This window comes from Loxodonta africana, chromosome X, assembly GCF_030014295.1.
Source record: "Loxodonta africana isolate mLoxAfr1 chromosome X, mLoxAfr1.hap2, whole genome shotgun sequence".
Taxonomy (NCBI): Eukaryota; Metazoa; Chordata; class Mammalia; order Proboscidea; family Elephantidae; genus Loxodonta; species Loxodonta africana.
In genome coordinates this window covers 9,838,274-9,862,772 of record NC_087369.1, presented here as the reverse complement: position 1 = coordinate 9,862,772, position 24,499 = coordinate 9,838,274, and the positions used below count along the sequence as shown (strand labels likewise).

The 24,499-nt window shown below is 47.9% G+C and overlaps 1 protein-coding gene across 3 annotated transcripts in view; it reads right to left on the bottom strand.

Moving 5' to 3' along the window:
* TBL1X (transducin beta like 1 X-linked) overlaps positions 1-18,569 on the bottom strand; it is a 236,124-nt gene extending 217,555 nt beyond the window's left edge. For 2 of the 3 annotated variants that reach the window (XM_064277949.1, XM_064277953.1), the window contains exon 1: positions 18,404-18,569. The gene's annotated coding sequence lies outside the window, so the exon portion shown is untranslated. Of the gene's footprint in view, positions 1-16,692; positions 16,809-18,403 lie in introns of those variants that run through there. The other variant, XM_064277950.1, reaches the window with a different exon arrangement.
* Positions 18,570-24,499: the final 5,930 nt, after the last annotated feature.

Below are 24,499 nucleotides of genomic sequence, written 5' to 3'. Positions count from 1 at the left end.
TAAATCCCAACCCCTATACCTGTGGTTATGCAGCCCTGATGGCGCAGTGGTTAAGCACTCAGCTGCTAACTAAAAAGTCAGTGGTTCAAACCCACCAGCCACTTTGAGGCAGAAAAATGTGGCAGCCCGTTCCTGCAGAGATTTACGGCCTTGGAAACTCTATGGGGCAGCTCTACTCTGTCCTATAGGATCGCTAGGAGTCAGAATCGACTCGACAGCAATGGATTTTTAAGGGAATCTTTACACAAGCAGTTCTGCTCTGTCCTATAGGGTCGCTATGAGTCGGAATTGACTCGACAGCAGCGGGTTTTACGGAAACAGATCGCCAGGTCTTTTCTCCCCAGGAGCCAATAGGTAGGTTTAAACCGCCAACCTGTCGATTAGCATCTGAGGTAGGAGTGATGACAGGGATAGTTACAATCCCACTGGGGAACTGCGAGCGGGTTTGTTATGTTAATGAGACAGTGTTAAAGTAGAGTGTGTCTTAAGTCAATCTCTTTTTAAACACAAAAGGAGATTAAGGAAGCAGAGATAAACAAAAACAACAACAACAAACCCAGGGCCATCAAGGCAATTCCGATTCACAGCAACCTATGCAACTATTGTTGTTATTAGGTGCCCTGGAGTCAGTTCTGACTTCTAGGGACCTTACGCACGCTAGAACAAAACACCGCCCAGTCCTGCGCCATCCTCACCATCTTTGTTACGCTTGACCCCTTGTTGTGGCCACTGTGTCGATCCATCTAGTAAATGCCACACTACATGAAGATAGCCCAGGAACCAAAGAACAAAGACCTTCCCCCACAGTCAGCGACCTGAATTCAGACTTCTAGCCTCCTAGCCCATAAGAAAGGAAGCCCTGCCGGTGTAGTGGTTAAGCGTTTGGCTGCTAACCAAAAGGTCGGCAGTTCAAGTCCACCAGCGGCTCCTCTGAAACCCTATGGGGCAGTTCTACTCTATCCTACAGAGTTGTTATGAGTTGGAATAGACTTTCAGGCAATGGGTTTAGTTGGGAAACCTTGGTGGTGCAGTGGTTAAGAGCTACAGCTGCTAACCAGAAGGTCGGCAGTTTGCTATGAGTCAAAATTGACTTGGTGGCAGTGGGTTTTGGTTTGGTAAACCATAAGAAAATAAATTTGTTAAAGCCACTCCCTTGTAACATTTGTTATATCAGCAACTAGATACATAAGACTGTAAATTACACCTCAATAAAGATGTTAACAAAAGACAATTTGATTTTAAGTTGCACTTAAGAGTTCTATAGCAAGTAAAATATCACCAGGAGCTGAGAGCTATGCCATCCCAAAGGCAAAGGAAACATCTGCAAACCCAAAGGAAACAAAGTAAGGTGTCATCTACAAACTGAGTTATCACCAAGCCTGCATCCTCCACTTTCGTAACTCAAAAGCAAAAAAATACCAAAGCTGTTGCCCATCGAGTCAATTCCGACTCACAGCAACCCTACAGGACAGAGTAAAACTGCCCCATACAGTTTCCAGGGAGCAGCTAGGTGGATTCCAACTGCCCACCTTCTTAGCCACTGCAGCACCAGGGCTCCCATGTAACTCAATTCTATGAGACAGAAAACGTGTTTCCCTTCAAACACTTGCAACTATCCAACCCAGTGGTGTGGACGGAGGAACCTCGCTCCAATCAACATCTGAGCCGTCAGAAACCCACACAGAAAACTGCTGTCCAAATACCGAGCACTGTATGGAAAAGTAAACACAACCAGAAATTAGAGTAAGGGAACATTTACTTGTAGATAGCCCACGATGAACGGGCCCCAAGCTTCCCTTAGAGCAAATGGCACAAAGAAAAACGGCAAAGTGACACTGGCTGGCACCTTGACTGTGCCAGGCATGTAACACGTATGTCACACAGCGAGAATTCCATTGCAAAAAGGATTCCTTAAGCTGTTTGCCATTTTATTTTTAATTTGAATTGGGAAACAATTAAAATAGTCTCTTGTTTCAACAGTCTTTTCTGAAAACATGTCCAGGATGACCAAAATATTAGCAGATGTCTCAAAGGCAATGCGTTAACGGGTTGATCTAGAAATTAGATACCTAACGCCTGAGTAGACACGGACTGTCCCGGCTGAGATTAAAAATGGAGTATTTCCATGAACTAATCTCATTCTATAGTTCATTTGAGCATCCTAATGTGATTAAGATGAGCTCTGGTGGCGCAGTGGCTAAAGCGCTCGGCCACCAGCCAAAAGGTCAGAGGTTTGAACTCATCAGCCACTTTGTGGGAGAAAGATGTGGCAGTCTGCTTCCGTGAAGATTTACAGCCTTGGAAACCCTACGGGGCAGTTCAGCTCTGGCCTGTAGGATCGCTAGGAGTCAGAATCGACTTGATGATGGCACAGGGTTTGGTTTGGAATGTGATTAAATAATGTTATATAATTCTGCTAACTTCAAATTTCCAATTATAAAGCTTCCCGTACAATGATTTCTGTGGAAAAAAATGAAGGTAGCTAATTTTAATAACCCAGTTTTCCTAACGAGAAGTAACTGCCTTCAGTGATATAAATCACGTAAACGGTACTTCAACAACGTTATAAGTGAATTTGTTTTTATATTCTCTAAGGTGAGTGTACCAAGAGATTTAATGTCCCAGTGGCTAAAACCATTTGGCTTTACCATTCTCTCACCTTCCACTTCATATGCCACAGCCTCTCTCTCAAACGCCCAGGAATTATACCCAGTATCTGCACTTCCTGGGTGGCATAAACAGCTAAGCACTGGGCTGCTAACCAAAAGGCCGGGGTTCAAACCCACCCAGAGACGCCCCGGAAGACAGGCCGGGTGATCCACTTTAGAAAACTCAGCAATGAAAACCCTGTGGAGCACAGTTCTACTCTGACACACGCAGGGTTACCGTGAGTCGGAGCCGGACTGGTTTTTTGGTCTGTTGGCACTTTATGAGTCTCTGGAGTATGAGCCTAGGAAATAAAACCAACTCTTGTGGGGGCTTCCGCGAAGAGGCTCTATTTGTGGCCGTTCTCCGGGACATATTTCTGAAATATTATAGAAAATAACTTTGCAGACAAATAATGAAAACCTCGTCATCAGTACTGTTGCTCCACAAGGGCCACAGAAGAGGTGTCCCTGCCCAGAGCTAAAGCAATTATATATGATGGCACATTGACCTTTGTTCAATACCAAGTCAAGTTCTGTCCAAACTTCAAGGACCCCGTCTAAAGCAAATCCATCGGTGTTGTTGCCGGTTGGCTCCGACTCACGGCACCCCCATGTGCAAGGGAACAAAACCCAGTGCAGTCCTGCGCCATCTTCACAATCAGTGCTATGGCTTCAGTTCATTGTCATGGCTACTGCGTCAAGCCAGAAACTTTGTGTCATTTCTCTTTCCTTTTAAAAGGGTGGGGCAGTTATGGTAGATTCCCAAATACACTCAATATTTGCTTCACACTGTTGAGAACTAAATTTATTACAGGATCCTAACTGTATCGATCTGTAGAGAGTACAGACAAAGGTGTATAAATTTGAGTAGTAAAAAACCCTCCTTCCTGTTTCTCCTGTTCTTCTTTACTGCAGGTGTTTTCTGAGTATTGCTACAAACAGAAACAAAGAATTAAAGAAAGAAGGAGATAAGTATTGCAGTTTACCCAAAGAGAGATGACTACGGATTCTGGCATGCATGAGGCGTCCTGGCGGTATGCTGAAATCCACAAGCACTGTGGTTCAGTGGTAGAATTCTCACTTCCATTCGAGAGACCCAGGTTCAATTCCTGGCCAAAGCACCCCAGGCACAGCCGCCACCCATCTCCCAGTGGAGGCTCTGTATCGCTGCAACGTCGAATAGCCTTTAGTAGAGCCTCCAGACTAAGGTGGATTAGGGAGAAAGGCCTGGCGATTTACTTCTGAAAATCCTACGGATCACAACAGCCCAATCTGCCTATCACAGGGATAGCGCAGGGCCTGACAGCGTTTCACTTCCCTGGGCATGGGACTGAGCGAGTTGGGGCCAACTCAGTGGCAGCTAACGGGCTTTTTATTGCACTGTGCAAAGTATCCTCATACCGTGGTGTATATTCAAAGTTATACTGCAAAGTCAGCATTCACAAAGAGGGGAAAAAAAGATACAAGCCCAAAAAAGTATGATAAGCTAGAACAAAGTTAACATATCAATCCTTTCAATTCCCGGGGGGGCGGGCATTTCAGCTGTCTGCTGAAAACCAGCCCCTCAGCCATTCTGAGCAAATGGGCCCAGCCCAAAAACCTCCGCTTCGGAGGCCAGCTTTCTCCTCACCTCCACAGCACACACCACGGCCCGGATCACTTAGCCACTCTCTACAGCACAACCAACAGCGCGTCAACTAAAGCTGCATTTTTCTCTTTAAAAGCACTAATGTGAAACGACAAAAGATAATCGCTTAATAACCACTGTGACGGATGAAATATGTCTCTGGAAAACAAAAAACAAAAAAACAGCCAGATTGAAGACACCCAAGGATAATGATCACAGCCACGACCTCAGCTGCAGTCTTTAAAAGCTCCAGCCACCTCTTCCACACAAAGCCTGAGGCTCCAGAGCCCCCAGGGCATCCTTCAGGGAAAGAGCTGATTTATAAACAGATTGAGTGATTACCAAAACACCACAGAGTCGCAGAGCTTTGTCGCAAGGCTTGTTTGCTCGCACACCTGCAGCCGGCCGGCCGGCCAGCCCAAATACTGTCCTCCTGCGCCAACACACACAAATATTGTTTCAGCTTTCAGAACTGCGCTCACCATCCAGGAGACCCAAGTTGCACCACCCAGGCACCGCGTGTTCTTTCTGCTCCGAGGCAGGCACTAATGGCAGGACCTGTGCGGTGACGACCAACCTTTAAGCTGGTAGATCACAAAGTCACTTAATACATACACGTGTGATGTATACATACGTGCACACACTAACACATATACACACATGTGCACACATGCACACAGGTGCACAAATGTGTACATATGCACACTGACATACGTATACTGACAAACGCATGGGTGTGCACACGCACGTGTACACATACACACACTCACATGTACGCACACACATGCGTGCACACACAGACACAGCCCTTGGCAGACAAATCCAGGGACAAGGGGAGTACAACTGCCTCCCACCTGCATTCAGAAATTTTAAATACCACCCCATCTCCCCACCCACTGTGAGAAAGATGTGGCAGTTTGCTTCCATAAAGATTTATGGCCTTGGAAACCCTATGAGGAAGTCCTACGTGTCTTGTAGGGTTGCTATGAGTTGGAATTGACTTGACAGCAACAGGTTTTGGACCCACCCTCTGGGGACCCAAATGAATAATCTCCAGTTGTTTTTAATTGCTCATCCCTATCAGTGAAAAGGAGCCCTGGTGGCACAGTGGTCAAGGGTTCAGCTGCTAACCAAAATGTCAGCAGTTTGCATCCACCAGCCACTCCTTGGGAACCCTGTGGGTTTCTACAGGACTCTGTCCTACAGGGTCGCTCTGAGTCGGAATGGACTGGACAGTAGCGGGTTTCGTATCAGTGAAAAGGAGTCCCATGTGGTGCAAACAGTTAACACGCCCGGCTGTTAACTGAAAGGTTGCCAATTCAAGTCCAGAGGGGCCTCAGAACAAAGGGCTGATGGATCTACTCCCACAAAATCAGTCACTGAAAACTCTGTGGAGCACAATTCTATTCCGACAGGCATGGGGATGCCACGAGTTGGAAGTGACTCGACGGCAACTAGCATGTGCTCCTAGCTCACGGATTTATTTGTTCGCTCTACACACTGCTCAACCAGCATTACATACATGTGATCCACAAAAAAGATTATCTCCTAACTACTAGATCAGAAGAACCAATGGACTTGCTACTCGTTTCTTCCTGCACTCCATCGGTCTTACCAAGCATCTGCCCCAGGAGGCAGCATAAAACCCACCTGGGAGAACACTTAGGAAATGAAAAGCTGAGACACGTCACTTCTTCCCCTCCCCACCCCCCCGACTCCCACCAGATTTAGAGACCATTAGGTGTGAAGAAGACACATTGGGAGCCCCACGAAATGTATAAGGCAAGTCTCTTTTCCACAGGTCACCCGATTCCCATCAGGTCTATGATAATTTACACCAAATGCTGGACCCGCACGATGGTTACTTCTAATTTTCATGACGTTCTGACCTGTGTGAAGGGGTTTCTTTCCGCTGGGCTTTTTGACGTCATTAGGGTACAGACCACTGGAAATGGCTGGAATTGGTATAAAATCACCAGTGTGTTTTAGAAACACAAAGCTAAGGTGGTATTTTTTTCATAACCAAATTAGGATTTAAACCAAAGCATGTCTCTCAGACTGACCCGTGACTCAGATATTGCCACAGCCATTTGCAAGTTATTGTGAATACTTACTAACTTGGGGGCGGTTAAAGTGGCACGGAATTAAAATGCCTCAGTTCCCCACATAAACCAAATGGTAGGGACTTTAAATCCCCTTTATGTTGCTTTTCAGAGACACAGCCTAAAACTGTGAAACCACCTGGATTTTTATACAAGTACTATTTGCTATCGAGTCGATTCAGACTCATGGCAGCCCATGTGCATCTGAGTAAAACTGCACTCCATAGGGTTTTTCAATGGTTGATATTTTGGGAAGTAGATCGCCAAGCCTTTCTTCCGAAAATGCCTCTGGGTGGAAACAAACCTCCAACCTTTTGGTTAGCAGCCGAGTGCCTCCTGGATTTTTATAGATAACGGGAATTCCATTTGCTCATTGGTGCTACTGATTTTTGTATCACACAACATTGGTAACAGATCTGCACTTGGCTTTCTCATTTCTCAGCTTCCAATGGATGTGAAGATAATAAGGCTACCTAGGAAATACAGGAAACCCTGATGGCATAGTGGTTAAGAGCCACGCCTGCTAACCAAAGGGACAGCAGTTCGAATCCGCCAGGCGCTCCTTGGAAACTCTACGGGGCAGCTCTACTCTGTCCTATAGGGTCGCTATGAGTCGGAATCGACTCGACAGCACTGGGTTTGGTTTTTGGTTTTAGGGAATATAGCTGACTTGGTCAAGACTTAAGAATTACCCACAGTCTTGGCCATCTAGTTCTGCTATAACAGAAATACCACAAGTGGATGGTTTTAACAAAGAAAAATTTATTCTCTCATAGTCCAAAGGAGGCTAGAAGTCCAAATTCAGGGCACCAGCTTCAGGGGAAAGTCCTTGTCATCAGTCTTCCCATGGTCTTGGGACTTTTCCGTGCAGGAACCCCGGGTCCAAAGGACATAGTCTGCTCCTGGTGCTGCTTTCTTGGTGGTATGAGGTCCCCCTGTCTCTCTCCTCACTTCTCTCTTTTATATCTCAAAAGAGATTGGCTTAAATTGCAGAATATTCTTCTAGATTAAGTTTACATAACTGCCACTAATCCCACCTCATTAACATTATAGAGAGGGTTTACAACACATAAGAAAATCACATCAGATGACAAAATGGTACACAATGACACAATACTGGGAATCATGACCTGGGGGGACACAATTTAATCCATGACACCCATGTAGCACTGGAAATGGCCATCACTGCTCAGTAGTGAATTTGTCTCCAGGTTTTAAAAAGATGTATATGGTTCTACCATATTGAAGTACTTGCTATTATGGAGTTAAGACATAAAATGGCTCCTTGTAGGGTAAACTTCATTTTGTCCAAACTCCACCCACCAGAAAGCTCAGACAAGCAGAGATGCTTGCAGAATTAAATAATACCAGTTGGCTGCAAAGACTGCAAATTCTAATGACAATGGGAAAGTCAATGATCAAATAGAGTGAACACATCTAGTAGGGGACAGGTAGCCTTTGCGTCCTTGATCCAACATGGATGGAGATAACCAGCAGTTTTCAGTAAACATGAAGACATGTTCCAACAGGGAGAGCTGGGAAGCTGAGTCTGGGGACAGTGGCCTCTGCCTGATCCATCACCAATGGAGTTGTCAGTTGACCTGAGGACATGTTCCAACCAGGAGAGCTGGGAAGCTGAGTCTGGGGACAGTGGCCTCGGCCTGATCCATCACCAATGGAGTTGTCAGTCGACCTGAAGACATGTTCCAACCAGGAGAGCTGGGAAGATAATTGGGCTGGGAAGGTCCTGCTTTATCCTTGTACTCTAGCTGGGGTTGGTGGCAAGTGTCCCAGAAAGGAAGGAATCTGGTGCTGGCTCTCTGGGGTCACAGTCTATGTTTCACAGTCAAGGGAAGGAAGCATTCCAGTCTCATCCGCCACAATAGGAAAAACCACAGGAATCCGAGGCAGACACTCTCCTCGAGAATAAACACTGTGAATTTTAACAGGCACACTGTGCTGCTTTGCTGGGGTTTTGAGAGGATGGGAAACTCCAACTCTCCTAAGAACTATTCAGAGGCACCCAACTACCCAAAGTGCCTTCTGAGTCTTCCGTTTTTAAGTAAAATATGCAACTAACTTATTAATGTGAAGTTTAATGTTTATCTTAATCACTGAAAAAAACTATAATCTAGGCATGAGACATAAAATAACTGTCGGCTCACACAAACTTCTAGGTAACATAAAACCACGACAATCATTGTTGTTAGGTGCCCTCAAGTCAGTTCCAGCTCACAGTGACCTACGTACGACAAAAGGAGACACTGCCTGGTCCTGTGCCATCCTCACAATCGTTGTTATGCTTGAGCCCATTGTTGCAGCCACTTTGTCAATCCATCTTCTTGAGAGTCTTCCTCTTTTGCAATGACCTTCTAACAAGCATGATACCCTTCTCCAGGGACTGGTCCCTCCTGATAACATGTCTAAAGTATGTGAGATGAAGTCTCGCCATCCTTGATTCTAAAGAGCATTCTGCTGTTACTTTCTCCAGGATAGATTTGTTCATTTTCCATATTCTTCTCCAACACCGTAATCCAAATGCATCAATTCTTTGGGCTTCCTTATTCATTGTCCAGGTTTCACGTGCATATAAGGTAATTGAAAATATCATGGCTTGGGGGTCAGGCGCACCTTAGTCCTCGAAGTGACAGCTTTGGATAATACTCTACCAGTCTAAAAATGGCCAACCCAACATTTAAGTAGTGTCCCTCTCCCAAATTAAAAACTTCACACATGAGAGGTAGGAGAAGCGCATGGCGGTCAGCTCACCCAGCTGTCTTATCCTACCTTCAAGGAGATGCAGGTTAAACGCCTTCACACAACTAGGCAGGCAGTCCACGAAACCACCCAAGGAGCCAGACCACCAGCACAGCTTGTACAGAACATGCGTCTTCGTACCAGATCGCGACACGTAACTACTAAAACGTACACTAACCACATGGAAGCAAAGAGGTAGGGACACATTCACGTAACAAGCTAATTCTGAACAACTGCTACATAGTCACATTAACTCACTGGAGAAACTGCAATGCCTCTTAACATTTACAGACGGTATCTAGGAAACTTAAGGTATTACTTTAGCCTTCTGATACATTTTACATATTAACTATCTCTTGGTAGTACTCTCTGGGAAGGCTAAGGAAACATTCTCCAAAAGTGTATCAAAAATGTTCCCTCTCCACTAGTTTGGAGGCAAGAATTAACCAGCAAAGAAAAAGACCAAAGCTTTAGCAAATATTTAACCAACTGGCTGCTAACCAAAAGCCTGGCAGTTAGAGTCCAAAGAAAGGCCTGGCAATCTACTTCCCAAAAATCCGTCAATGAAAACCCTACGGAGCTCAGTTCTACTGTGACATTCACAGAGTTGCCACGAGTAAGAGTCTACTTGATGTCAACTGGTTTGTTTTTTGTTTTTTATACCCTCAAGACACGTGTATATTCCTTGAGAACTATAGATGACCGATGCATGGATGGATGGATGCATTGGTTTTTTTCCCCTCAGCTTACCCCTCCCCAAAAGACCTCTCCCAGAATGGAATTCTCCTGGTTGTCTGTGTTTCTCTATCTTGGCACTACTGACATTCCAGGTGGGCTCAGTCTCTGTGGTGGGGGCTGCCCTGTGCATTGGATGGTGCTGAGCAGCATCCCTGGTCTCCACCCCTCTAGATAACCAGGAGCACTCCTTCCAAGCCTGTAGTAACAACCGAAACTATCTCCAGAAAGCACCCTGGTGGAGAACCACAAGTCGACCATCTGGGAGATTCTGGAGCTCAAGGTCGAATACACGACTCTTGATAAGGAGCTGTCTTCTCTCTCTCCGTTTTTTGAGATCCCCCTTTCTCTTGAACCTGCCTGTCACAGCCCAGCTCCATCTCTCAGCTCCATCTGCCCAGGGCAAACCTAGAAGACAAAGGAGGGAGTACCCACCTTCCGTTATAAAGTATTGTCTCCTCTGTGTTAACCTGAAATTTGCTTCCAACTCAACTTTTTCACGGCTCCCAATTCACCTCTGAAGTCAAACATGCAGTGCGTTCCCACTAAATATTTGACAGTGATGATAACGTAGGGGCTGACCCTGTGGGAGACTACCAGCTTGCTTCAAAGAACCTTCTCAAGTCCCATGTCCCATGTTGCGCTCGCAGGCCAGGGAGGAGCCTCAGGAGGGAATTCCTTACTGACTTGCATTTTTCCCTTGAGACGTTAATCCCTTTTTCTCAGACTAGTCTCTCTTGGCCCTTTATAAACCTTTTTTTTTTTTTTTTGCATTTTTTTTTTATTGTTATAAAGACACAGATAGGATGATGTCAGCCAATTCAGGATTTCTCATGTGTACGATTCAATAAGACCAATGACATTATTCATGTTGTACAACCGCCACCCATACCCGATGCCAGATTTTCCATGACTTTTTAAGCTCCTTCCCATAACCAAATTGTATTTTTGTTTTGCCGGGTCTCCTCTGTACCAATCCGGCCAATGCGTCCACTGGGTTGAGGCTCTTTGGAAAGGATGGAGGGGAGGGAAGGGCAAAGAGAGCAAGACCCGAGGGGGAAGAAGGACACTGAGGCTCACTTTCAGGAGGTCAGCCGCTTCCTCTGCACTAAAAATAGTGATGGGGAAAAAAGTTTATCTTTCCAGCTTAAAAAAAACGTGTTTACAAAATGACTTCAGACTTGCTTCCTGATTGAAACTATTCTGTACATGTCCTTGATAGTGAAAGATTAACAGCCTATATCGGATGTCAACCACTTTTATTTTTTTGTAAACCCAGTGCAGTCCAGTCAATTCCGACTCATAGTGATCCTATAAGACAAAGTAGAACTGCCCCATAGTGTCGCCAAGGCTGTATTTTTTTTTTCCTTTTTTTTAATCTTTAACCAAGATTTTATTTGGGAGTAAAAGAAATTGCTGCAGCAAGGGAGCCTGGGACTCGAGAGGAGATACCAAGAACTTTAATTTCAGAAAGTCAGCAACCTCTTTTTATAGAGCCTTTTTTGAGGAAGTTAGCTGGAAAAAAGGGATCAGTTCTGGAACTTATCCTTTAAGCAAAGGCAGGTCCTTTCAAAGCGGGGGCAAGTTTACGACTGGGCCACACATCCTTTTTTTGTTGTTTGTTTGTAATAGGCGCAAGGGTTCTTGGCTTTACTGTGATGAATTTTCATGGAATGTGGGTTTGCAAAATACCAGGTAAGTAAATTTTACAGGTGGAAGAGCCTGGGGCTGGTCTAAACTGGTTATGACTGTTCCTGATTGACATGAGGGAAAGACCAGGGGGGTCCTAGCTGCTGGAGGTGGTATGCAAAGGGTTTTTTTTTTTTAAGCTATACATAGTTTGAGTAAGTCGGGAGCCCTGGTGGAGCAGTGGTTAAAAGCTGGGCTGCTAACCAAAAGGTCAGCAGTTCTAATCCACCAGCCACTTCTTGGAACCACTATGGGGCAGTTCTGCTCTGTTCTATACGGTCTCTATGAGTTGGAATTGGACGACAACGGGTCTGGTTTTCTGGTTTTCGGTTTTGGCAAGCCTGTAATGTTTACGGGAGCAGACAGCTACATTTTTCTCCCATGGAGAGACTGGTGGGTTCCGACACTGACCTTTCGGTTAGCAGCTGAGCACTTAACCACTGCGCCACCAGAGCTCCTTCATTTTTTGCAAAAACAGGTGAAAAGGGCAAATATAAGGTCTCAGGGAGCTACAGCTGGGACATTAACATCTCTGACGCTGCACAAAAATCTTGATTATCCTCTAGCCCAGAGTCCAACACCACACAAGAACACATATGCGGAACGCTGAATCTCAACACCCGAGTGGAAAGGCGGGCAAGGCCAGTCCCAGGATTTCACTGTGGTGTTCTCCTGTGGAGCAGGTAACCGAGGTTGTTGTTAGCTGCTGCGAAGTCAGCTCCAACTCATGACGACAACCCATGCACAACAGAACGAAACACTGCCCCATCCTGCATCATCCCCGCGATCGGTAGCTGATGGAACCATTGCGATCCATGAAGTTTTCATTGCCTGGTTTTCAGAAGTAGATTGCCAGCCCTTTCTTCATAGTCTATCCTAGTCTGGAAGCTCCGCTGAAACCTGTTCAGCATCCTAGCAACATGCAAGCCTCCACTGACAGTGACAGCTGGGTGGTGGCTGCAGATGAGGTACACTGGCCAGGAATTAAACCCAAGTCTCCTACATACCCAAAACCCATTGCCATCGAGTCAACTCTGAATCATAGCGACCCTACAGTACATGGCAGGTGAGAATTCTACCACAGAGCCTTAAATCCGGACACAGAGGGCCCATCGGTGGGCACGGCCGGAGATGGCCTTTCTGGGCCTGGCCTCTTTCTGCAGCGACCCCTTCTGCCTCTAGAAGATAATGTCAGGGTTCCCAGGCTTTTCCATCCTTTCAGCCAAAGGCTGTAAGGTCCTCCGGGAGCCCTGGAAGGGGGTAAGAGTGAGTCAGGACAAGGGGCAGAACTGGGAAGCCAGAGCTGGTGGCCATGAAGATGGGCTTTTCCTCCACCCCCTTTGACAAATAAAATGTCTAATCTTCTCCTACAAACAACCCAGAGATTACGCAAAGGGCAGCCAACTAAGTAACAAAAATAACATCCCAAAGCAGGCCTGGGTGTGCACGCACAGACTCCCCGAAGCCTCACTTTGTCGGAAGGAGTCTTTATCAGCCTTTCAGCACGGAAGAGCTTGACCTCGAGCGTGAGCTTTAAGGCTTCTGACCTAGACTCCACGAGGTGGGAGCCCCAGGTACCTAGAACAAGCGAGGCTTTGAAAATATCAGTCTGCCGCAGCGCTCAGCCTCCAGAGCCCCAGCTCTCCGCCGTGCACAACCCTTCCACCATGCTGTCCCAGGGATGCGCACCGCTGAGGCAGGCAGAGAGGGGGCCTGGGCTCAGCCATCCCCGTTTCAGAAGAGGAAACTGAGGCGCGAAGGTGCTAAAACACCTGGCCTTCCCAAGGTAAGGTCACCAACCAGCTTGGAATTTTGGTTTCCTGACTCAAAACTGGTCCAAAGAACCTCCACCTAGGGCACTAGCCAGTTCTCCATTCCTGGTTAATAACTCAGGCTGAAATCACGTTCCTGGGCAAATCGCAGGCCGAAATACAGCTATTTAATAAAAAAAAAAGGTCCACCTATGAATCATTTCCAGTCTATTACAGCCTCTCCTCTCCTCCCCCTAAAAAAGCATGTTAACTCTGTCCACTACTTTCATTGTTAATGTTTTATTGCAGTGCAAACGTTACAGTAGCTACTGCCCCGTAGAATTTTGATATGCATTCTCTCCCTCTCTCTCTCTCCCTCTCTCTCGTGTGTGTGTGTAATTTATATTATCTTTTGTCTCCAAATGAGAAAATCCACTGTAGGTAGATAGAAAGGCAAAACGTCAAAGCTTTGGGAATCTGATACACTCAGGTTCAAATCCTGGGTCTACTATGGATTACCAAGGCAGTGGTTAAGAGCTTGGCTGCTAACCAAAAAGGTCAGCAGTTCACATCCACCAGCCGCTCCTTGGAAAGCCTACAGGCAGTTTTACTCTGTCCTACAGAGTCCCTGTGAGTTGGAATCAACTCGACAGCAACGAGTTTTTGGTTTTTTTTTTGGTTTTCATAGGGCGCTGGGTTTGGTTTATTTTTTTTTGGTGTTCATAGGGTATTAAGTGTGTATAAAATCGTCAGTGTAAGGCATCCAAGTAATAGACAATTATTCTACCTGCACAATAACTAAAATTTACAGGTGGCTTCACAGTTTTCAAAAATCTCAAACACAAATTCTCCCTTCTGGTCCTTGTACTATTCCATAAGTACCACTATCTCAGTTCCCCCTTTTTATCTTCTTTGTATAGTCACACACATAGAAAACAACACTCAGAGAGGCTGCAGGAGTTCAAGGTCCAGCAGCCGGTCAATGAGCATGAACATGGCCCCTGGCACTAGTTCAGGTCAGGCAGAAAGAAAGTCTGCTTCTCTAGCACACGCTACCTGTGCCATGACATGGCTAGACTGGCAACAATTGAGCTTTTTGCTGCTCACCAAAAAAGGTTGGCCCTCGTATGCCATCAAGCCCATTTAAACCCTCATCAGCACAGCGGAACAAATGTAAGAGACCATTACACACATGAGGAAAGGAAACTTTGCTAGCTAAAGATGACATCCAACATCAACCCCCTACAGCACTGGCTACCCTACAAAAACAAACAAAAAACAGCCGTTGTGGAGTTGATTCAGACTCACAGAGACCCCATGTGTTTGAGAGTACCTGATTCAGACTCAAGGAGACCCCACGTGTGTTTGAGTAGTTGATGCAGACTCATGGAGACCCCACGTGTGTGAGAGTAGCTGATTTAGACTCATGGAGACCCCATGTGTGTGAGTAGTTGATGCAGACTCATGGAGACCCCACGTGTGTGAGAGTAGCTGATTCAGACTCACAGAGACCCCACGTGTGTTTGAGTAGTTGATGCAGACTCACAGAGACCCTATGTGTGTGAGAGTAGCTGATTCAGACTCATGGAGATCCCATGCATGTCAGAGTAGAACGGCGCTCCCCAGGGTTTTCGATGGCTGATTTTTCAGACATAGATTGCCAAGCCTTTCTTCTGAGGCAGCTTTCAGTTAGCAGCTGAGCACATTAACCCCTTGCAACACCCAGGTGCCACTAAAACATGCAAACTTTCAGGAGAGGTGAGAAATTGGGGACATTGAGATATGAAGACGTGAACTTTCTCAAGTCTTTAAAAAGCCTCGTGGGTCATTCCTGGAGGGATCAAGCCCAGGGCAGAACAAGAGCCAACATTTGAGGATGATAAGGATGCGTCTTGCTCATGGTGTTCCCGTGAACATCACGCAGTGCCTGGCAGCTGGTACCAGCTTCGTATGTTTTTGAATAAATATCCATCACTACGAGAAGAAAAAAGTCGCCTTCCTTAGATAACGTTGTATAGAATCAGGTGTATTGATGGAAATACAAATACAACTGATAGAAAGACAAAAATTTTGAAACATTCACTTAGGTATCCCCACGTGGTCACTAAGAGTGATTGTAATTTTTTGCACATCTCTTCCCTTTTAAAACCACTACCAGACAGACTTCTCTGAGCCCAAAAGGAGAACCCAAGTGCCCGGGGTGTCGGCAGGAGACGGCACAACACCAAAGGTCTCGGTATTTGTCCCACAGGTGTGGGATGGCCTCAGCTGGGACCCCCTTAAGGGTCTATTTTAATAAGTGGGTCAAACAATGCGCTTTAACTTTTGCATTCATTAGTTACCCAGCTAAGTGGTTTTCCACAAAACCTACAGCACGTGACACGGGTACCCTTAGAGAAAGAATCCATCATCTTAAATTAAATCTTAATTATTTAATTCTCCGCCTTCCCCCGCCCCCAACTGCGTCTCTTCTAGGAATGACTACTATAGCTGTAAACTTTTTTCATAAAACCATCCGAAACCAATTCCTAAGTCCGAAGCCACCGCCTGCGACCCGAGCAGGGCGCTCCCCTCCCCCTCCAGGTTAGGACAGGGACCGGTGGGTCCGGAGACAAACGCCCCAAGGCAGGTCAGGCCCCACGTGGCCGTGCAAAGCAGGGCAGTTTCCTATAAGGGGGGAGGGGATATTTCTTTGGGGGTTTGGCTCAACCATGTCGCCGGCTCGGATACAAACGCCGAAGGTTGGAACTTTGTGAAATGGACGATGCGGTGGCTCAGGCGCGGGAGGCCGACCGCGCAGCGCACCGCCAACGCACGTGAGATCCGGCCCAACAGCCCAATCCCAAAGTTGTCACCTGCGCAGCACCCCGGTCCTACGCCAGCCCCCGCGCTGGGAGGCCCTGAGCCCGGCCACCCCGCAGCAACAGGTCCCGCCCGCGCCAGAGCCGAGGCAGCGGACCCCCGCGTGCCAGGGCGCCCCCCAGCCCCGTCCCCATGCGCGGGCGAGGGCCGACTTCCCTGACAGTTTCTGCGGCTCAGACTCTGTGCGCACCCGGGCCGGCCACCACATCCCACTCGGCGCACCCGGCCCCGCGCCCAGATGAATGGACGCCCCCCCGCCGGACCCCGTCCCCCAGGGCCGCCCTGCGCCGTCCTGCCCCGGAGCCCCGGGACCCACAGACAAAGGGTCGGCGGGAGAAGCGAGCGCATTCCCAAACTTGCCGGCCGCCGCCCCTCCCCAAAACAAAGGGGCCCCCGCCTCCGCGCGCCGGGATTGGGGCGCGCCACCGCCGGCACTGTTGCCGGCCCGCGCCCCGGGGACCTGCCCCAGCGCCCGGCCCCGCGCCCAAGTTTGCGCCCCCGGCCCGGCCGTCACCACTCACCTCCACGGCCGCGCAACTCGTGGGCGCCGCCGCCCTCTTCCGGCGGCCGTCCCCGCGCCGGCCCGCGCGGCCGAGGAGGCCCGGCCCGAGCCGCCCCGCCGCGAGTCCCGAGAGCGCGGCGCTGGAAAGTTTGGGTGCGGAATGGCGGCCGGAGGCGCTGCGGCGGCGCGGGCGGGGGCGCTGGCGGCCCGGCCTCCGAGCGAGCGAGGGGGGCGGGGGGACGGAGGGCGGGCCGGGCGGCGGGGACCTCCGGAGGCCCGAGAGCGCCCACCGCCGCCAGCGCGGCCGGGCCGCCCTGTGCCCAGCCGCCTGGGGGACCCGCGCCCCGATCGGGCCCTCCCCTCCCCCATAGCGCTGGAGGCCCCCACCAACACGGCCCCTCCCCCACGGCCTCTAGGGAGGACCCAGACCCAACACGGCTCCTCCCCAACGGTCGCGTCCCTACACAGCCCTTCCCCCACGGTGCTGGGGACCCACGTCCCCCACGGCCCTTCCTCACGGTGCAGGGGACCCGCGTCCCGCACAGCCCTTCCCCCACGGTGCAGGGGACCCGCGTCCTGCACGGCCCCTCCCCCACGGTGCAGGGGACCCGCATCTCTGCACGGCCCCACCCCCACGGTGCAGGGACCCGCGTCTCTGCACGGCCCCACCCCCACGGTGCAGGGACCCGCGTCCTGCACCGCCCCACCCCCACGGTGCAGGGGACCCGCATCCCTGCACAGCCCCTCGCCCACGGTGCACGGGACCCGTGTCCCTGCACGGTTCTTACCCCACAACCTCCCCCTCCCTTGGCCTGGGTGAGGAGTAGAACTAGGGCCGCTCCCAACTCGCCCCAAACCTTGCTCCTTCCTCGTGGCCCCCGTGGGGGAGGAGGGGGGCCCAGGCCTACCGCCACCCAGTCCTCAACCCAACCTGTTCCAACTGCCCAGGGGGAAAGGGGGTCCGGGCCGCGGCTAGAGGGTTCCCCTCCCCCACTTCCACAAGAAGCCGCTGGGCAATCTCAGGAGCACCCTCTGCAACCTGCCCGAGGGGGCACCTCCCTCAAAATCAGCGGCTTACAGGACAGCCCAATTACCTCTCCCCCCTCCCCAAAAAGGGGAAACTCCGGCGGGGGCTCGACCCTTGCAAAACACCTCGGGAGATATGCCAGGAATGTTTGGGGAGAAACTGGGGCACACGGGGTGGGCGGGGACAGGGTAGCCGGGGGAGGGGGGAGACCTAGCCCCCTGACCCCCACCCCATCAGACTCCAGACCTCGGGCGTCTGCAAAGTGTTGGATGTTGTAATGGCCTCTCCGGCCCAGCCCTAGTGCACCCGTCCCCAGCGCGCCTTCCCCTTCCACACCGGTGAGGCTCGCGTTTAATCCAATTAGCTCCCCCCCCCCCACCTACCCTTTGGTTGTCTGCCCTGTTGGACGTTTTTTTTTTTTTTTTTTTAATCGGTTTGCCCTTCTGCTGGTATGTAGTGGGCTTCGTGGTCTGAGTCCATAACACTCAGCAATTTAAATCGTAGCCTCATTTGGTCCTCCTGAACACTAGACCATTTGTTGTTCTGGGTGGGGGGGGGGGTGCTGAGTTTTTAAGGGGCTGGCCCTGCATGCCAAAGGCGGGACAGCAAATCCCCCTGCCAAACGCTGCTGTAAACGTCCACGATGGAAAACGACGGCGGCCACACCAGTATCAGAGCACATCCAGAAAAAGTCCACACTTACACGGTCTCCATAATTGTGAATCAGCAGAATGGGCCGGGGCTGATACTGTATCAGTGGCCATTCGAGGCCCCCCAGAAGGACCTGGGAGGGCCTTCCCTGGAGCCTGCCAGGCGCTGCTCCGGGCTCCCGGGGCTCGTGCAGACTGAGGCTGAGGGATTGCATGCAATCGAAAACCAAGGGTGCAACCGAAAACCCAGGCGGGCTGGATCATGATGCAACTCGGGCCCGCTTACACGTGCTTCCCTGCCCCCACCGCCGCTGCTGGGAGCGCTGCGTTTTTTCCGCCTGTAGGGTCACATTGTGCTTGATTGATTCTCCTTTCGCCTTGCTCAGTCATTCAGATTTGGAAAGTAAATAACAAGTTGACATCATTACAGTTCTCGGCTTTACCCGGCCGCGGCCCTCGGCTACCGCACACTTTCGAGTAGCCGCGCAGCCAAACCTGCCCTCTGGCTCCCCAGCCGTGCTAGGCGTTAAAAAAAAAAAAAAAAGGCGTTAGCCTGCTTGGAAATTTCAAATGGAACCTGGTAAAAGGCCTCAGATAACTCTGCGGATGCCAATCATTTAAATTAAAATTAAGGAAAAGTGGAAATCTTCACTCCCAACTATGGCCAAGTTTGTTTATAGCACCCCGCACACATACGCTGCTGGCTAACAATAGCTATTTGCTGTTGTTTGCCTCCCAAGTGTGCAGAGTAAAACTGCTTCATAGAATTTTCAAGGCAGGCACCTTTTGGAAGCAGGTCACCCGATCTTTCTTCTGAGGCATCTCTGGGTGCGTTCAAAGGGCCAACCTTTCTGTTTTGCGGATTTTTCAAATGTGCACTCCTATAACGTGGGAGAGAATGAGAAAGAAAGGAAACAGAGAAGAGAAGAGAAGGAGCTAGCGCTTTCTGATAAAAGTACACCATGGAGAGGAAAGTATCGATGATTCCACAGGGACCCCTGAGCAATCACAGAATCCAAACAATTGTCTTCAGGTGCTTTTTGAGAGGAGAGGGAAATACCATCAGCATTGCCCTAAACAGTCCCATTTTTTTAAATTAAAAGACAGTGGGGCCCCTACACATGGGGACAGTGGTGGTTCGGCTGCAGAATTCTCACGTTGCATGCTGGAGACCGGGGTTCGATTCTCAGCCAATGCATCTCATGACAGCCGCTGCCTGTCTGTCTGTAGAGGCTTGTGTGTTGCTGTGATGCTGAAGAGGTTTCAGTGGAGTTTCCTGACTAAGATGCACTAGGAAGAAAGGCCTGGCAATTCGGTCAGCTCTCCAACAAATCATGACACAGGACCAGGCACGCTTTTGTTCTTTTGTGCATGGGGTCTCCATGAGTGCAGGGCTGACTTCATTTCAGCTAACAACAACAGGGACCCACACAAATACAGTCGATCTTTGACAAAAGAGCAAAGGCAATTCAATGGAGACAGCATGATCTTTGCAACAAATGGTGCTGGAACAACTGGACAGCACACACACACACAAAAATCTAGACACACATTTATACCTTTACTAAAAATTAACTCAAAATGGATCATAGACCAAAATGTAAGCTGCAATACTATAAAACTTCTAGAAAATAGCATACGAGAAAATCTAGGTGGCATTGGATTGAGTGATGAGTTTTTAGATACAGCACCAAAAGCATGATCCATAAACAACAACAAAAAAAAGATAAATTGGACTTCATTACATTGTACACTTCTGCTCTGTGAAAGACACTGTTGTTAAGAGAATGAAAGGACAAGCCACAGACTTGGCGAAAATACTTATAAAACCCATATTTCATAAAGGACTTGTATCCAAATATACAAAGAACTCTTAAAACTCAACAATAAGAAAACAAACAACCCAACTGAAAAATGGCCAAAAGATCTGAACAGACACCTCACCAAAGAAGATGTACAGATGGTAGACAAGCACATGAAAAGATCCTCAACATCATATGCCATTAAAACCAAACCCAACCCATTGCCTTGTAGTCAATTCCGACTCATAGCAACATATGTTATTAGGGAATTGCAAATTAAACAACAATGAGATACTACTACTAACCAAAGTCCATTGCCTTTGAGTCAATTTTGACTCATAGCGACCCTACTGGTAGGTGGAACTGGATTTCCAAGGCTGTAATCTTTATCACAGAAGGAGACTGCCACATCTTTCTCCCGCAGAGCAGCTGGTGGGTTCAAACCCCTGACCTTTAGATTAGCAGCCGAATGCTTAACCACTATACCACCAGGGCTCCTACAAATCTTTTACAGTGGTTTAAAAAAAAAAAAAAAAAACTGGCAATACCAAATGCTGGCAAGGGTACAGAGCAGTGAGAACTCTCATTCATTGCTGGTGGAAATGCAAAATGGTATAGCTACTTTGGAAAACGATTTGGCAGTTCCTTACAAAGCTGCACATAGTCTTATTTTATAACCCAGCAATCGCACTCCTAGGTATTTACAACAATCACGAAAAACTGGAAGCAACCAAGATATCCTTCAGTAGGTAAATGGATAAACTGTGATACATCCGTGCAAGGGGGTATTACTTAGCAACGAAAAGAAATGAGCTATCAAGCTACAAAAAGACACAGAGGCACCCTAAATGCATAAGTGAACAAAACCGGTCTGAAAAGCTGCACACTGTGTGATTGCAGCTATAGGACATTCTGGAACAGGCATGATTATAGAGACAGTAAAAGGACCAGTGGTTACCAGCAGTTGGGAGGAATGAATAGGTGGAGCGCAGGGGATTTTTAAGGAGGTGAAACTATCCTATAACCATTGCTGCTGAGTCGATTTCGACTCATAGCAACCCTACTGTGATGGTGGCTACATGACATTATCCATTTGTCAAAACCTGTAGGACTTTACAGCGCAAATAGGAAACCCTAATGTCAACTGTAACCCATGGCCATCAAGTCGACTTCAACTCCTAGCAGCCCTATAGGACAGAGTAGAACTGCCCCCTACAGTTTCCAAGGAGCACCTGGTGCATTTGAACTGCCAACCTCTTGGTTAGCAGCTGTAGCACTTAACCACTGTGGCACCAGGGTTTGACTTTAGTTAATAATAACGTATCAGTGTTCGTTGATCTATTGTAACAAATGTATCACAGGAAGGCAAGGTGTTTAGTACTGGAAAAGGTGTGCGTTTGTGTGAGAGAGACGGTGTGTGTACTTGGGAGGTATAATATGGAAAGTGCACTCTCTGCGGAATTTTCCTGTAATCTACAACTATTTTAAAGAACAGGTCCTCCTTGGAGAAGTCACCAAGGAGAAGAAGCAAAAGCTTTCACTGCCAGGGCCGTGAGATGAGGCAGCTGCAAACCCCTCTGTCCTCCCTCCCCCAGTACAACGATTTTGTAATGTGAGTTGTTGCTCTTCTTTGCCATTTAGAAAGTCACATTTAGTTCGTAACATTTGAAGTCACTTTGCACGTGCCTTTAGCAGTTCCTGTTCAGTATCTCTTTTGATCCTCAAGGTCAAGCTGGAGGGCAGGGATTTTTATTCCCACTATTCAGAGTTTTTTTTTATTCAGAGAAAGGAAACTGGACACAAAACCATAAGTGACTGCAGGTGGGGGTCTGTCCCTCGGACCTTCTTTGGGAGTTTGGTGAATATTGTTTCTAAATAGATGAAATGATACATAAAATACACAGAATACTACATTAAAAATAATGCAGAGAATTGTAATGAAAACCAAATACATTAAAATATAGTTACCAAAGAATTTTTTTTAATTCTAATATAGTGATGTTATGGATGGAATTGTATAGGGGTTTTTATTCCCACTTTTATTCAGAGAAAGGAAACTGGGCACAAAACTATAAGCGACTGCAGGTGGAGGTCTGTCCCTCGGACCTTCTTTTTTTACATTAAAAATAAAACAGAGAATTACAATGAAAACCATGTACGTTAAAATATAAAAAAATATATATCGTTACCAAAATTTTTCTTTTTTAATTCTAATATAGTGATGTTATGGACAGAATTGTATCCCTCCAAAATATGTGTTGGAGTCTTATCCAATATACCTGTGGACGTGATCCTGTTTGGGAATAGGGTTTTCTTTGTTGTGTTAGTGAAGCCGTATCAGCGTAGGGTGTGTCAGAAACCTAATCACCTCTGAGTAATATAAAGAGTAGCATAGACCCAGAGATAAGCAAGCACAAACAGGAAGACAGATACCACGTGGAGATCACCAAGGAATGGAGGAACAGAAGATGAAAGAGACAAGGACCTTCCCCCAGAGCCAACAGAGAAAGCCTTCCCCTGCCACCCCCCAGACTTCTGGTCTCCTGAATGGGGAGGAAATAAATTTCTGTTCTTTAAAGAACTCCCTGTGGTATTTCAGATACAGCAGCACCAGAAACTAAGTCATGTGATATACATGCTTTCTTTTTAATACAAGCCCTAGAGGTGGGTCTAAGAACTTCTGCCATTTCAGAGTCTCACGTGATGATTGTAAACATAATGTGCCTCTACTGTAACCTGATAGGAAAATATATCTGATTCCTCTTGATGACAAATTGGTGGCAAATTACAGATACTGTTTGTGCTACTGTCATTTGTCCTCTATAGTCACATTTATCCCAAATGCCAAACTTCAGATGGTGGTTAATGGACATAAACTGACCTGTTTTCCTCACGCAAGTTTGCAAACCTCAGGCAATCTCTCCCTTCAGCCTTCTTGCCTAGGGAAGCTGTGAGAGCTGAAACCCATGGACTTCTCTTTCCCCCATGGCTGTGGTGGTGTCCGCTGTCAATTTATGGGGACCTACGCACAGCTAGAAGGGAGCATTGTGACTAATAGGGTTTTCATCGGCTGATTTTTCAGAAGTAGATCTCCAGGCCTTTCTTCCTAGTCTGTCTTAGTGTGGAAGCTCCCGTGAAAGCTGTTCAGCATCTCGGCAACACAGAAGTCTTACGGACAGACGGGTGGTGGCTGCACATGAGGTACATTGTCCGGGAATCGAACCCGGATCTCCCACACGGAAGGCAAGAGTTCTACCACTGAGCCACCACTGCCAGTCTCTCCCCATACCTACCTGAATTCATTCCTTCCACAAACACGGACCATCATCCATGGGACAGGGGCTGGGACTGGGGTGACGAGAGTTGAAGGGGGCGCCAAAAACTGAGCCATCAAGGTAAGTAACAGAATAATACTTTATTTTAAAAGCTCAAAACTAATGCAAAAAAAAAAAAAATCCATTGTGAACAATACACCAAAATGTTAGAGACGGACAAGATCGGAGCCTGTACTTGCTGAACGCGCCGGACTCACCTCGTCTGGCCTTGGCCCTGCCGGGCACACTGTTCCAGGCACCAGGGGGCAGAGGACGGAGGGAAGGAGACAGGCAGACATTTCTCCGCTGATGGCTCTTCCGTTCGAGGACAGGGGTGGGAAAACTATAGCCTATCAGCCGGACAGACCAACCACCTGCTTTCATACAGCCTGTGAGCTAAGGAGGATTCCTGTATTTTTAAATGGTTGGACAAAATCGAAAGAAGAATACTTTGTGACATGTAAAAAAAAATAGGTGAAACTCAGTTTAACGACCAGAAATAAAGTTTCATTGGAACACCGCCAGGTCTATTGGTTTATGTACTCTTTATGGCTGGTTTCAGAGTTTCTGGGTGGTATAAATAAATGGTTAACGTGCTCGTCTGCTAACCAAAAGATTGGAGGTTCGAGTCCGCTCGGGGTGCCTCAGAAGAAAGTCCTGGAGATCTGCTTCTAAGAAATCAGCCATTGAAGACTCGACGGAGCACAGTTCTGTTCTGACACACACGGAGTCGCCACAAGTCAGAGTCCACGGGACGGTGCCTGGTCCGGGCGGTTTGGCTCCGTCATCGCTATAATGACAGAGTTGAGTAGTTACAACAGGGAGAGATCCTGTGGCTCGCAACGCCTAAAACGTTGACAGTCTGGCCCTTGATAGAAAAAAGTTTGCCAACACCTATTTTAGGAGATTGAGTATTGTAGTATGTGTGTTTCAGAATAAATTAAGAAAGCTTAAAAAAAAAAATTTTTTTAAGAAACAAACCCAAACCTGTTGCTGTCGATTCCAACTCATAGCGACCCTATAGGACAGAGTA